The following is a 12,718-nucleotide window of genomic DNA, read 5'->3' as shown; positions in this document are numbered from 1 at the left end:
CCATGCTTAACTTGATTTACATGCTAGTTACAGATAAGTTCTTTAATTTTAGTGATCTTATTTTGTTTGAGTTGGGATTTAAATTAGGAGAGCTAAATAAGAGAGGCAAAAATGTTTATTATGCTAGATTCTTCATGATGTTAGCTAACCACCTCTCTGACGAAATTGTGCTTGACAACCGAAACAACAAATTAGATTGTTGGGTTCAAGAGAGAAGAATCATTGCAGATTTGAACAGGGCAAATCATCACAGAGAAGTGCCACTTTTCTATTTCCCTGTAATGGAAACACCTCAGGTAAGTGAGGTAAGTTCATCTATCCCTACTACTATTCCAACCTCACTGGTTTCTTTGAGTTCTAGTGTAGCTATGACAACTGTGTCAATGACCCAACAGTTGCCTACCTAAGTTACCAAACCAACAAAAATTTCAAAATCCAAATCAAAGAAAGCCCCCTCTGGTATCTCTCAAAAGATGCCAGTTGCAAAATCCACCAAAACCAAAGAGGGGAGTGTGAAGGTGGGCAAGGTAGGTGAGGGAAAGGGTGAACATAAAAGAAACCCTAAGGATAAGGATGGAGAGTTGAGTGGTTCCCAGCCTAGCCACACTGCAGTTTCCCAACAAACTGCAGTGCTTAAAAAGGATAAAACCTCATTTCTAGTTGCATCCTCCCATAAGGATATAACTATTGAACAAAGCTCTCAACCAAGAGCACATGCCAAGAGGGTAAGGGACACTAGCTCACCCCAAACTTATGCCAGAAAGAAGAAATCCAAAACCCTTGGGGATGCATAGGGTACACACACTGTGCAAACTGGTGCTAAAGACACAGTCACCGCACCTTCACAAATTCAGCTTGATGTGGCTCCAATAAATGTGGAGTCACAGCCAAAATCTCTAGTGATAGAAGCACCCCAAACACCAAATTCTCCTACAAATTCTCTGGATGTGGATATGATCAACACATCAATTCCTGATTCCCCTTCTTTAATTTTGTTGGGAAAGCCAAAATCTAATGCAAGTGAGCATCATCTTTTAGATGATTTGTTGGCTCACTTGCCAATTCTTTCAGGAACTGTTGAATCATCTGTGCCCAAAATATCATCAATCAGCACAGAGTCCATAATAGTTTCTATTCCAAGTTCATTCAGTTCTACTCTCTCGATGGATATTACTCATCCGTCGAGTAGTGATTGTATCCCGACGGATAAGCTTAACAGTAGTTATCCGTCGGATAGCAAAACCATTAACCCGATGGATATTACTCATCCGTTGAGTGTCTCTGCACAACTTCAAACTTCATTTATTTCTAGTGCAAAAAAATTAATGGTTGTACAGTCACTCTTAGAATTGAGGGCAGAGAGTGCTATGAGTGAGAGTCTGGGTTACTCCCAGGAAAAAGGAGAGAAAAAGAGTGAAACTATGCAATCCATTTCTTCAGGATTGGCAAAAGAGAGTGAGAGGAGTCCCACCTTAGATGGTGAAGGTGAGGGTGGGGAGCCAGGGTGAGACCCTGATGCAACAAAAGAGAAAAAATGAGAGAAATGCAGGTACAGGAGCTATAAGGATGGATGTCATTGCTAGTGAGTCAATGAATGTCCAGGATGCAAACAGAGAGGGACTATCTCAGCAACCTCAAGTTGTTATAGATTCCACGTCCCTTGATGCTGAGGCATTTACTCACAGCTTATCAACTTCTAGCTGAACAGGGCAATGACAATGCAGAAAGGATGCTCAATTTCGTGCATACCACTCAGTCAATGCTAAGAGATAAGGATGCCATCACAACTTTGCCTTCTACAACTGGTGATGTGGATTATGAGACTGGTGGTTCAGCAGATTTCTTTGGTGATGAAGGTGGAGATAGTGAAGAAGAGGTATTGGACATAGGGGGAGAAGTAGGTTCAAGTTCAAGACCAGGAATGCCATCATGGGCATTTTCAAAGCACTGTGATGAGCACTACTTCAAGACAACCCTGATTCAACTAATCAATCATACAAATACTGCTCTTCAAACCACTACAAATGCTAACACCAAGAAGCTCCTTCAAGGACATCTTGCTTCTCTGCAACTTCAACAGATTCGAGGCTTCCAACATGTTAGAGATGTTAACACCATCAAGGGTGATATTGATGAGATGAAGAAGGCCATTTCAGACAAAATGGATTCTAAGCTTCCAGAAGCTACAAAGCTTGACATCAAGAGGCAACTAAGGAAAAATTTTAATCTTGCAACAAAGATAGATGCTTTAGATACAAGAATGTCAGCTATGGAAGCATCTCTAACAGTCATTCATCTTCATCAAGCCCAACAGACAGATTTACTTCAGAAACTGGTGGCTGCTCAAACCTCCTCCTCTACTCTACTTGATGATAACAAAAAAGGGGGAGAAAGGACCAAGTGAGGGGGAGAAGCTTCAAATTCAAATCAGTAAAGTAATTGTGCCCACAATTACCTTCACCAAGCCACCAGTAACAAATAGTATAGATCTGATCAATGAAGCAGCAACCATTTAAGAGAAACTGAAAAGGAGCAGTTGAAGCCAATTAACTGGGAGAAAATTGATGAGGACATACAAAGGAAATTTGGGCTAGTAAAGGAGCTAGTAAAGTCAGCCATTCATCACTCTAAAGTCAAACAGATCTCTGTGAATGAAATGAGCATGAACTATCTGGAAATAGGATATCCATCCTACATCAAATCTCCAAAGGCTGAAATTATTCTGAAGCCAAGGGTGAACTATCCAAAATCATCATTAAAGAACCCTTTGGATACAGTGTATGAGACACCAAAACCTGATGAGAAGAAGCTTCTGTCAAGGTCAATTACCTTCTACAAGTATCCGGCTAATTCAGCTTTAAAAAGAAGAATTGCTAAAGTTTTCAGGAATGGGAAAGAAATTTGTGTGGTGGCTGGACATCCTCAATTTGCTCAAGCAAAGAGAGAAGAAAAGGCAAGATTGAAGCAGAAAAAGAAGCAAGCTATTCTAGATGCCAAAAAGGCTAAGCAAAAGAAAGAGCAAGTTGTTATCTTGGCCAAGCTACAAGCTGTGAAACCAACACAACAGTTTCCTTCTCAGCCATCTGGAATCACTGAATCTCAAGGTCCAAAGAAGCAAGTCGAATCAGAACAAAAGAAATCTCCAAGATACAAGAAATTGGCCAAAAGAACCAAAAGGAAACTAGATTTTGTTGATAAGGAATTGGAGGTTCAGTTTTCCAAGAAATCCACTTCAACTACAACTCAAGCATCAAAACCCACTGTGGTATTTGAAGACATCAAGGTGGTGGATCCTTACAGGAACATTCATGGTGAACCTATTGTGCCTAATGATGAACCAATAGATTGGGAGAGCCTACCAATTCCTGACTTCAAATTACCAATCCTTAGCAAGCCAAAAAGAACAAAGTCAAGAGCAGTCAAGAAAGTGAAGTTGTCACCTCTCAAATCCAAATCTCTAGTCAAAACTCAATCTAAAGTCAATAAGGGAGATTATATGTACTTATGTGACATCAAGGAATTCTCTGATCTAAATCTCTATCTAGATGAACTAGAAGAAGTGAGAGGGATTGATGCATACAGAAACCTACCTGAAAGGTTAGTTTTCAAGTACAAGGGAGAAAAGGAGATTCAATGGCCACGTCACAGGATCCTTCAAGAAAGCCAAGTTGTACTGATTAAGGTTTATTCATCTTTCAAGAAGAACTTTGGGTTCAATATAACTGCAAGAAGATTGGTTCTAAAGAAGATTGAAGAACTGAGGAGTTTTAGAGCTAAAAATGCACTCCCAAAGACTCTAATTATCCCTTACACAGGGAGAAGAGTGCATTTAAGGCCCTACTGGCTGATGGAGTTCATGGATGACAAATGAGTGAGAAGATTTTTCAGACTAGAAGATTAATTGAGCATCTCTAGCAATGAGACTCTCTTGGAGATGCAAGAAAAGCTAAATCTCTTAGAATCTGATGAACTGGAATTCCACAGACAGCTCTAAAATCAGATAGAAGAAAACAACAGAAAGCTTGAAAAGAGATCCAGACCTTCAAGGAACTAGATAAATCTGCTCAGGCTAGAGGAGCACCTTGAAAATGACTGTGAGCTAAACTTTGTACATTTTGTTAATTGAAGCACTTTAAAGTTTTATCTATCTACTTTCAAAGTTATATTTTTAGGGTGTTTTGTTATCATCAAGTTTCTCTTAATTTATGGCTACAATTCCAAAAGACATAAATTGGGGGAGATTGTTGTGTATATGTTGTGAACTTGATGATTTCATTAACAAAACACCTTGTTAGATCTTACTTAGTGAAAATTGTAGCACTCGACGGATAAGGATTATAGTCCCGACGGATGACTCAATATAGTCCCGACGGATGATGATTTATTATCCATCGAGTGAGTAGCTTATGTAACAATAAGTCTGTAGCACATTTCTGCATACACCTTTGTATAGATTCTGTAGTAGCATATAAGTCATGATTGACTTTAACTAGATATGCTGAATAGGTTGATTAATTGTACATAGATGATGTCTTGTAATTCTGCATAAATGAAATGAAGTCAAGTGCCAATAGCTACCAACGGATGATTAACAAAGCTATCGACGGATGATCAATATAGTTGTCGATGGATGATCAACAAAGCTGTCGATGGATGATCAACAAAGCCATCGACGGATGATCATGTAATCAACGGATAATCAGTTCAAACATCCGTTGACAGTGACAACACAGTCACATGCGTCGAGTGTATGTAAATGGAATGTGGTAGCCTATTCAACTGGGTTTTCGAGAACAAAGAAGCATGGCCATTTCCATGCTATTATGAAGATATTCAAAGATGTTGGAATAGAGTAATGAAGTAGCATAGTATTAGACTTGATAGTTTTTTTTATTATCTTGTCTTATTACTTTATAATCTTGGTGATATATAAACCAAGAAGCAGCAAATAGAACAACTAACTGAGACACAAGGAGAGAAACATTTGTAAGCTGTATTCTTAGCATTTCTCTGCATTCTTAGTTGTTCAACATTTGTAAGCTGCTGTGAGCTTTTTGCTACACAGAGTTCTCTCGATATATTAAATATCTCTGGTGGATACATTCAAATCCACCAGAAAGTTTTTAAAGACTCGTGTTTTTAATTACTTGTGTTTTGATTCATTTGAAGTTATTATTCCGCACTCTGCAAATCAATTCACACTGATATATATATATTTAAGTTAGAACAATTTTATTTAAGAAAAAGTTTGAAGAATTCCATTCAACCCCCCTTCTGTAATTCTTGTTGAATTATTAAGGGACTAACAAAACCTTGCTCACCACCCAGACACTTCATTCAGATGGTGAGAGGCTACTAGCTGGGGTAGACCTTGATGACACAATCAAAACCATGGGGTATTTATCAGTTTTTACTGAAGACCCCATGGAGATACTAAATGCACCTTCATGTGCAAATCAGTCTTCACAGACTCTAAGGTTTGAGAGTAGTACTCCTGAGGGGGAGCTATCTAAATCCTCTCCAATTCAATTAGAGGTTCCTTATGTAGGAACAACTCCCCTCAAAACCCTAGAAGAAATTGTTTTGGCAGTTGATGCTAGGAGTACAATTGTCAATGATCCTGCTATGGGGGAGGCAAATTTATCATATTCAAGTGATAGTGCTTTGCAAGAAGCATAAGGGTTTGAGGCTGGTGCACATGACAGTAATCCAGTCAAATCCCCTCCAATCCAATTGGAGGTTCCCACTACAAGTGGAGGACAACACACTGTCAAAACCATAGAGCAATCTGTGAGTCAAACTGTGCCTTCAGTCACAGGTGGTTCTGATGCTCAACCTTCCACTTCTCAATCATACCTCATCTCTCAATGACTCAAAGACACTGAAAATCAGCCATCTACAATTGAAGATCTTAGGGTTGATCAACTTGGTGGTCTAGCTCAAATCTCACAGAAGCTACTCACATCAAATTTATCCAATCAAGACTACTAAGCAATCATGCTCACCTACCAGGATGATGTTGAAGAAAATCAAGCAAAGATTGTTGATGAAGCTGGTCAGGATGCCAACTATGATGCTTGGTTGGACAAGGAGTTCACAATTGAGATGGATGTTGTGTTGGCTAAATTCAGGGTGGTGTATATTATAATCTTGGGAAGTAATGCAAGATCCTTCACTCTACAAGAGGTGTATGATGCCATCAATGAGGTCTAGAAAGCTCAAATCAAGGCTTTTCACAACTTTGGAAAAGCTCTACAAATAACATTGAATGGTCATCAAGATAAAGTAATGAAGATGGTCATAAAAAAGATGGACCAAATCATCCCTTCTCAAACTGAGATCAAAACTCAATTCAAGCACTTCTCAGAACAGATATCTAGGTATGATCTGAGTGGGATTGATAAGAATGTAAATTAACTCAAGGAATCATTTGTAGCCTTGCACAAAGTTGTTCAAGATCATATCAGTAAAACCAATGACACAAGGTTGAAGTTGGATCAAATACACACTGCAAGATACACTCCTTCACCTTTGGTCATGGATGAAATTCAGAAATTTGTGCAAGCTACTTTTGGCCAATCTACTGCTATCTCTGCTACAAGCCAGACATCCAAGCACTCCAGACTCAAGTAGCTTCTTTGGAAAACTCCAATGCTTCTCTCAACACTCAAGTTCAAGCTTTGACTTCTCTAGTCAAAAGCCAATAGACATACATAAAGACCGTGGCGGACTCTCACAGGCACCTTCAAATACAAAACTCTGTTGCTCTGGGAGCCATCATGGGCAAGCTCAATATTCCTCTACCATCACTTCTAGAATAGATAAGGCCTGAAATTCCTACTCCCATCCTCATGCCTGCCAACAAGTCTAAGGGGGAGATAGAGGCTAGGCTGGCAAAATCCATATCATCTCAACAAGTCCAGGGTGTTGAAAAGAACTTAAATCAATAAGTAGATCTTGATATGGAAATACTTATTAGGGTTGCTGAAGGACCAAGTCTAAGCAGAGAATTTGATGAATTGCTTAAGTCCCTATAAGCTTCTCTCAATGATAATCACTTCACATATAAAAAGGCCCTGGACAGAACAATAAACTTCTTAAGGGTGGTCATGGTGAATCAAGACAATTTTCTATAAAAGAGGATTGTGGTCAATATAAATGACTCAGGGATAGATAGGTGTATGCAGGTGTCCCTCAATTATCTTGTCTCAAGGAGGGCATCTTAGTTGGACATTATGATCAACAAAGTCAAAGTTGTAACTCATGAAGATACCATGTTGCTAATTGAATTGAAGAATGCACAAGTGGCTGCTTTTCCTGAAGCATATCTATAGCCAAGTAAGGGTATAACATACATCTGTCCAAATACCAGACACTTCAAACATTTTCAAATCCCTAAATAATGTGACATGGCCAACAAGAAGCTTATCATGATTCTGGAAACTGACTTAAAATAAAAGAATAATAAGAATAATGATGATGTAGAGATGATAAAGCTATTGGGGAGATACTTGAGTGATGCTGAATCCAACTTGCCTAAAATTCAAATCAACAAGGATAATTTGGATGATGATGAGCAGAAGAAAGATGATCAAAATCCTTCTAGCTCAAATCCAAGTCAATCTACTAAGCCATCTAACAGCAAGGGTGGTGAGAAGAAGAAGGAGGATGATAAGAAAAATGATGATAAGAAGAGAGCTAATGAGAGAAGAAGTAAAAGGAGACATGATGGCTCAGAACCACAATAAACCCTGAAAATCCAAACAGCTCTAGCTCAACCTCTAGCCAAAACTTATGTATCAACAACCTCAACCAACAAACCACTCTCAACCTCTAAGCTAAAATTTATGTATAAACAAAAAAACTAACTCTTTCCTAAAAATTCCAATCACCACAAGCCTGACAAGTCTCAAGAAAATCACAACCTTACCTTTAGCCAAGCCTTCACTAAAAGTCAATCTTAAATCTGTTGGGAGAAAGCCTAAGAAAGCCAAGCTTGCAGAGAAAGGAGAATTCACTGAAAGGGCCATCTAGAACTGTTTCAAGCAATCTGACTTTCTACCTTTGAATTGGTGCATCTCAGATGAAGATCATTTTCAATAACTTGCTGAGAAAATAGTCAGAGTCTGGGTTGTATCTCTTAGAGAAGTTAGAATTTTCTATGAATATGGGTCTTTCACCTTCCTTGGAAGTGATTTAATGGATTCTCTTTCTCTCACAGAAATTAAAAGAACAATAAGTTTGCTAAAGGAAGAGGATACTGCTACAAGGGCATGGAGATCAGTTATAGATGAATGGTTGATTACAAGGGAGGAAACAAGAAAAAGAAATAAGGCTGAATCTGAAGAAAGACTAAGGAAGTATGATGAGGAAATTGTGATATTCATAAAAAGATCAGAAGAGCTCAAGGCCAAAGGAATAAGTAGAATCTCTAAGGATGGGAAATTTCTAAATGGGACACCTATAATAGAAGAACTTGAGATTCTTGATCACTTAAAGGATGTTCTTAGAGAAGAAGAAGAAATGAAAATTGTCTTTACCTGATACTTGTAACCATCCGAACTCTGTAAATCTCCTAATGTATAAAAGTTGTAATTCTATCAAGCCTTATGTATTTATTTTATTTTAAATTTTCTTTAACTTGGGGTTAGTCTTGTTAACAGGCATGAATTTGTGTTGAGCAATCTTCTCACAAATTGGGGGAAATTGTTCTGCAAGACATGCCTGTACTTTAACAAGACTAAGTCAAATTGACAACCCTAAGTAAGTTGTACTGTAATCTTAGTTTGCATTTGTAATTGTAACATTTAAAGTTTGTAAAAATGTAAAAGAGCAGATTGGATTCTTTTTGTTTAAACAATATCAAGCCTAAGGATTCTATCTGGAAGAAGATCAAGAAGATCATGCCTCAGAAGAATTATGAAGAAGCTTGGAGTTGAATAAATCTGTTTGGATAAAAATATTCTAAGTCAAAATTCTCTACAAGTCACAGATTTAGTGTTATAGAGAAGTCATTCGAGAAATCCAAATGACTTATCGAGAAGTCAGAAAAGCTTATAGAGAACTCTCAGAGATATCAACAAGCCAAATTGAAGACATGAAGATTGGAGATATCGACAAGTCATTTCTTCACTAGAGAACTCAGAGTTATCGACAAGTCAACATTCATTAGAGAACTCTGAGTTTTCGATAAGTCAAATTCTACTAGAGAACTCAGAGATATCGATAAGCCAAAATTCACTAGAGAACTCTGAGTTATCAATAAGTCAAATTTGACTAGAGAACTCTGAGTTATCGACAAGTCAATAAGCCTCTAGAGAACTCAGAGATATCGATACATCAAAGTGAAGATATGAAGACTAGAGATCTCGACAAGCCAAATTCTCTTATAGAGAACTCAGAGACCTCTATAAGTCAAATTAACTATGGAGTACTAGAGATCTCGATAAGGAAATGTACTTATCGAGATGTCAAGTTCTCTATAGACCAAATGGAGATCTCGAGGTAAAATCTTAAAGTACAAAGTTGCAGACCAGCTCAATATCCAAGATTTACACTCAACAAAAAATCCAAACAGCTGGATTGACAAGTCTAAAAAAAGTGGCTTAAAGGATGTGCAAGATCAATGGTGAAGAATAACTGACAAAGGAAGATCAAAGTAAACACATAATGCTAAGATATGCTAAGCCAGAAATAGAAGATACACTTTTCTCAAAATGGAAATGACAAGTGACAGTTTACTAAAGTTAATAGCATGTCTTATTGTACACTGTGTAAACCAACAGTTTACTAAATTATAAAGTTAAAACTGGTCCTTTAGTCAGTTGTAACAATTTAGATAGAAAATCTTGTAACACTCTCAAGAAGAAGCTAAGCTCTTTATAAACAAAGAGCCTAGAAATTTTGTAGCCAAACATTCTTAATTTTAATATAAAATTAAGTGAGTTTTGAAAAGATCTGTGTTCTCTATTATTGCATGTTTAATTTTCACAGTAACACATTTTACTACAAGATTTAATTTACTTTGTTCAACCATAAAAAGCTCAAAAAAAGCATAAAAACAGTAAAACACATTCACCCCCTCCCCCTCTGTGTGTTATTCATTTCCAAATAGTTAAGATGGTGGCTTATTTTCATACTTTAACCTGTTGATATCCGTGGTTATGGTAAGTAGGGTCATTGTATATATTACTTTCATAAACAGGTTTAAATATTAGGTGTGTGTGTTGTGAACCCCAAACTTCTGACCCGGGTTTGGAGGGCGCCATAGGTTTGGTATCAGATCTACAATTTAAAAGTCACTGCCACAAGCCTAGATTTTCGGGAATGGGTAGAGGGTTAAGCTTAGGATTAAAAAATAGAAAAATAGAACATTGAAAGGTTAAGTGTAACTAAATAGTAGGTTTTGGTATGATTCGTGATGAGATTTAATATTCTTATCTAGCAACGTGATTTTCAGATAGCAGCGATGGAAGATTCTTTTATTCCAATATCATCTGATCATTCAGAACCTTTAGTCGGAGGACTGTCATCTGATCCACATCCTGCTCTTCCATCGGTGTCAACCACAATACCTGTTATGACGGTTGCACCACTGCGAGCTATTCCACCTCCTGGCTTGAGACCACCTATTCGAGGACCCCCCACCTGCTGATTCTGACTCTACCAGATATTCAATTACGGGTGTATCTTTCCAGTTTACTCCACACCCTGTTCCATACCATAAGTATGAGGCTCTTCTCTTGGAGCAAGAGGCCCTGTTGGTTCAGATTTAGGAGCTACAACATATTATAAGGACTATAGATGTTGACAAGAATGTGAGGGAGCTTCAGAATGAGATTCAGGTGACCCGGAGAATACTTGAGGCTAGACTTTATGGAGCTACTTGTGGCTATGCAGCCCTAGATGCTCTTATGGGGTGGGCCAGAGAGGTATTGGAGGATTTTAAGAGGCTTGGTGGACCAGAATTTCCCTGAAACTATACGACAGAAATGATGTGATAACTGATATATGTATAACAGTGTGTAATGTGTATCATCAGACTTTTGGTGGGTATATAAATAAATTAGACTTACTAACTAATGGATAGGCCTGTTGTACCTTTACCTTTGCTATTTTATCTTACCTACTACACAAGTTATAAACTCTTGCCATAACATGTACCCTTTTCTCTTAACTGATTACATTCTGTAAAGAAGCATGCAAATTATTTGAAGAAAGAGATAATTCTGTTTTACAAAAACTTTTCATAAAAACGAATTGATTTAAAGGCTAAGTAAATTGTTTGATTCTTTACAGAAAATGCCTTTAAGAAGAAATAACCGTCCAACCAACCAGAATGAAGAGACCAATAACAACACCTAAGACAGCAATAACCAGAATGCAAATCTAGGTCCCATAGACCCAACTTTAGCCCAGATTCTTCAGATCTTGTCCAAACAAACAATCCATCTGACTGAATAATAGTAGAGGTAGACCAATCCTCAGGTAACCTTTAAGACTTTTCAGGTGGTGAATCCAACGGAATTTAAAGGTTCTGTAGATCCTATTGTGGCAAGAATTTGATTGAAGGAAATTGAGAAGGCCTTTGCCTTAGTAAAGGTGAGAGAGGAACAGAAAACTGAGTTTGTAAGTTACTATCTGAAGAATGAAGACACCTGCTGGTGGGAAACTGTTAAGATGTTGGAAGGTACAGATGATATTATGTGGGATAGATTCAAGGAGTTATTGTTAGAAAAGTATTTCCCTTAGTTTTTTCAGGATCAAATGGAATTGAAGTTTCTGGAGTTAAAGCAGGGAAATATGTCAGTGACATATTATGAAAGTAAGTTTGAGGAATTGTCTAGGTTTGTGCCATCATATATGGACAATGATAGGAAAAAAGCTAAGAGGTTCCAACAAGGTCTTAAGCCATGGATCCGAGGGAAGGTGGTCATATTTGAGTTGGACACGTATGTGAGAGTTGTGCAGAAAGCTATGATTACGGAGACGGAAAGTGAAATGTCACAGAAGGAGAAGGAGAGTAAAAAGAGGAAGTTCGAGGGTAGTGAAGGACAGTCCCAAGCAAGGAACTTTCCAAATTTTAATCAGAGGAAAGGCATGTTTCAGCCCGGAAGGAATCTTCATTTCAGAAGTGGAATGCAGGCGATGGAGGAAAAGGTAACTGTCCAGCCACTGGGAACCAGCCAACCCACCAGAGGCTAGCTTTACATACTGCTAGGTATATGGAAAGAAGCATGGAAGAGTTTGCAACAAGCCGAATGTGGTCTGTTACAGATGCAACCAGAGGGGGAACTATTCAAGGGAGTGCCGTAATCAACTAGCCAGAGAGCCAGCGAACAAGGATCAGCCTACCAGGAATCAGGAATGCAAAGTTCCAGCAATTGGGTTTACATGCTTCAAGTGTAGAAAACCAGGACACATAGCATGGGATTGTAAGACACCATTTCCATTAAATAATACGCTGAGAATCATGGGAGCTACTCCAACAGTGAATGAACCTCCTAGAGCTAAAGTTTATGACATGTCTGTAAAGGATGCTATCATGGACACTGCTGTTGTGGCAGGTACACTTATTATGAATTCTTTATGTGCTAAAGTGCTAGTAGATTCGGGAGAAACTCGATCATTTATTTCTCAAGATTTTGTTAATAAGTTGAATTGTTAAGTGAGATTATGACGGTAGAATTAGCAAATCAAGAGCGTGTGTCTGTTAACC

This window comes from Apium graveolens, chromosome 5 (genome assembly GCF_009905375.1).
Source record: "Apium graveolens cultivar Ventura chromosome 5, ASM990537v1, whole genome shotgun sequence".
Taxonomy (NCBI): domain Eukaryota; kingdom Viridiplantae; phylum Streptophyta; class Magnoliopsida; order Apiales; family Apiaceae; genus Apium; species Apium graveolens.
This window is presented reverse-complemented; position numbering follows the sequence as displayed.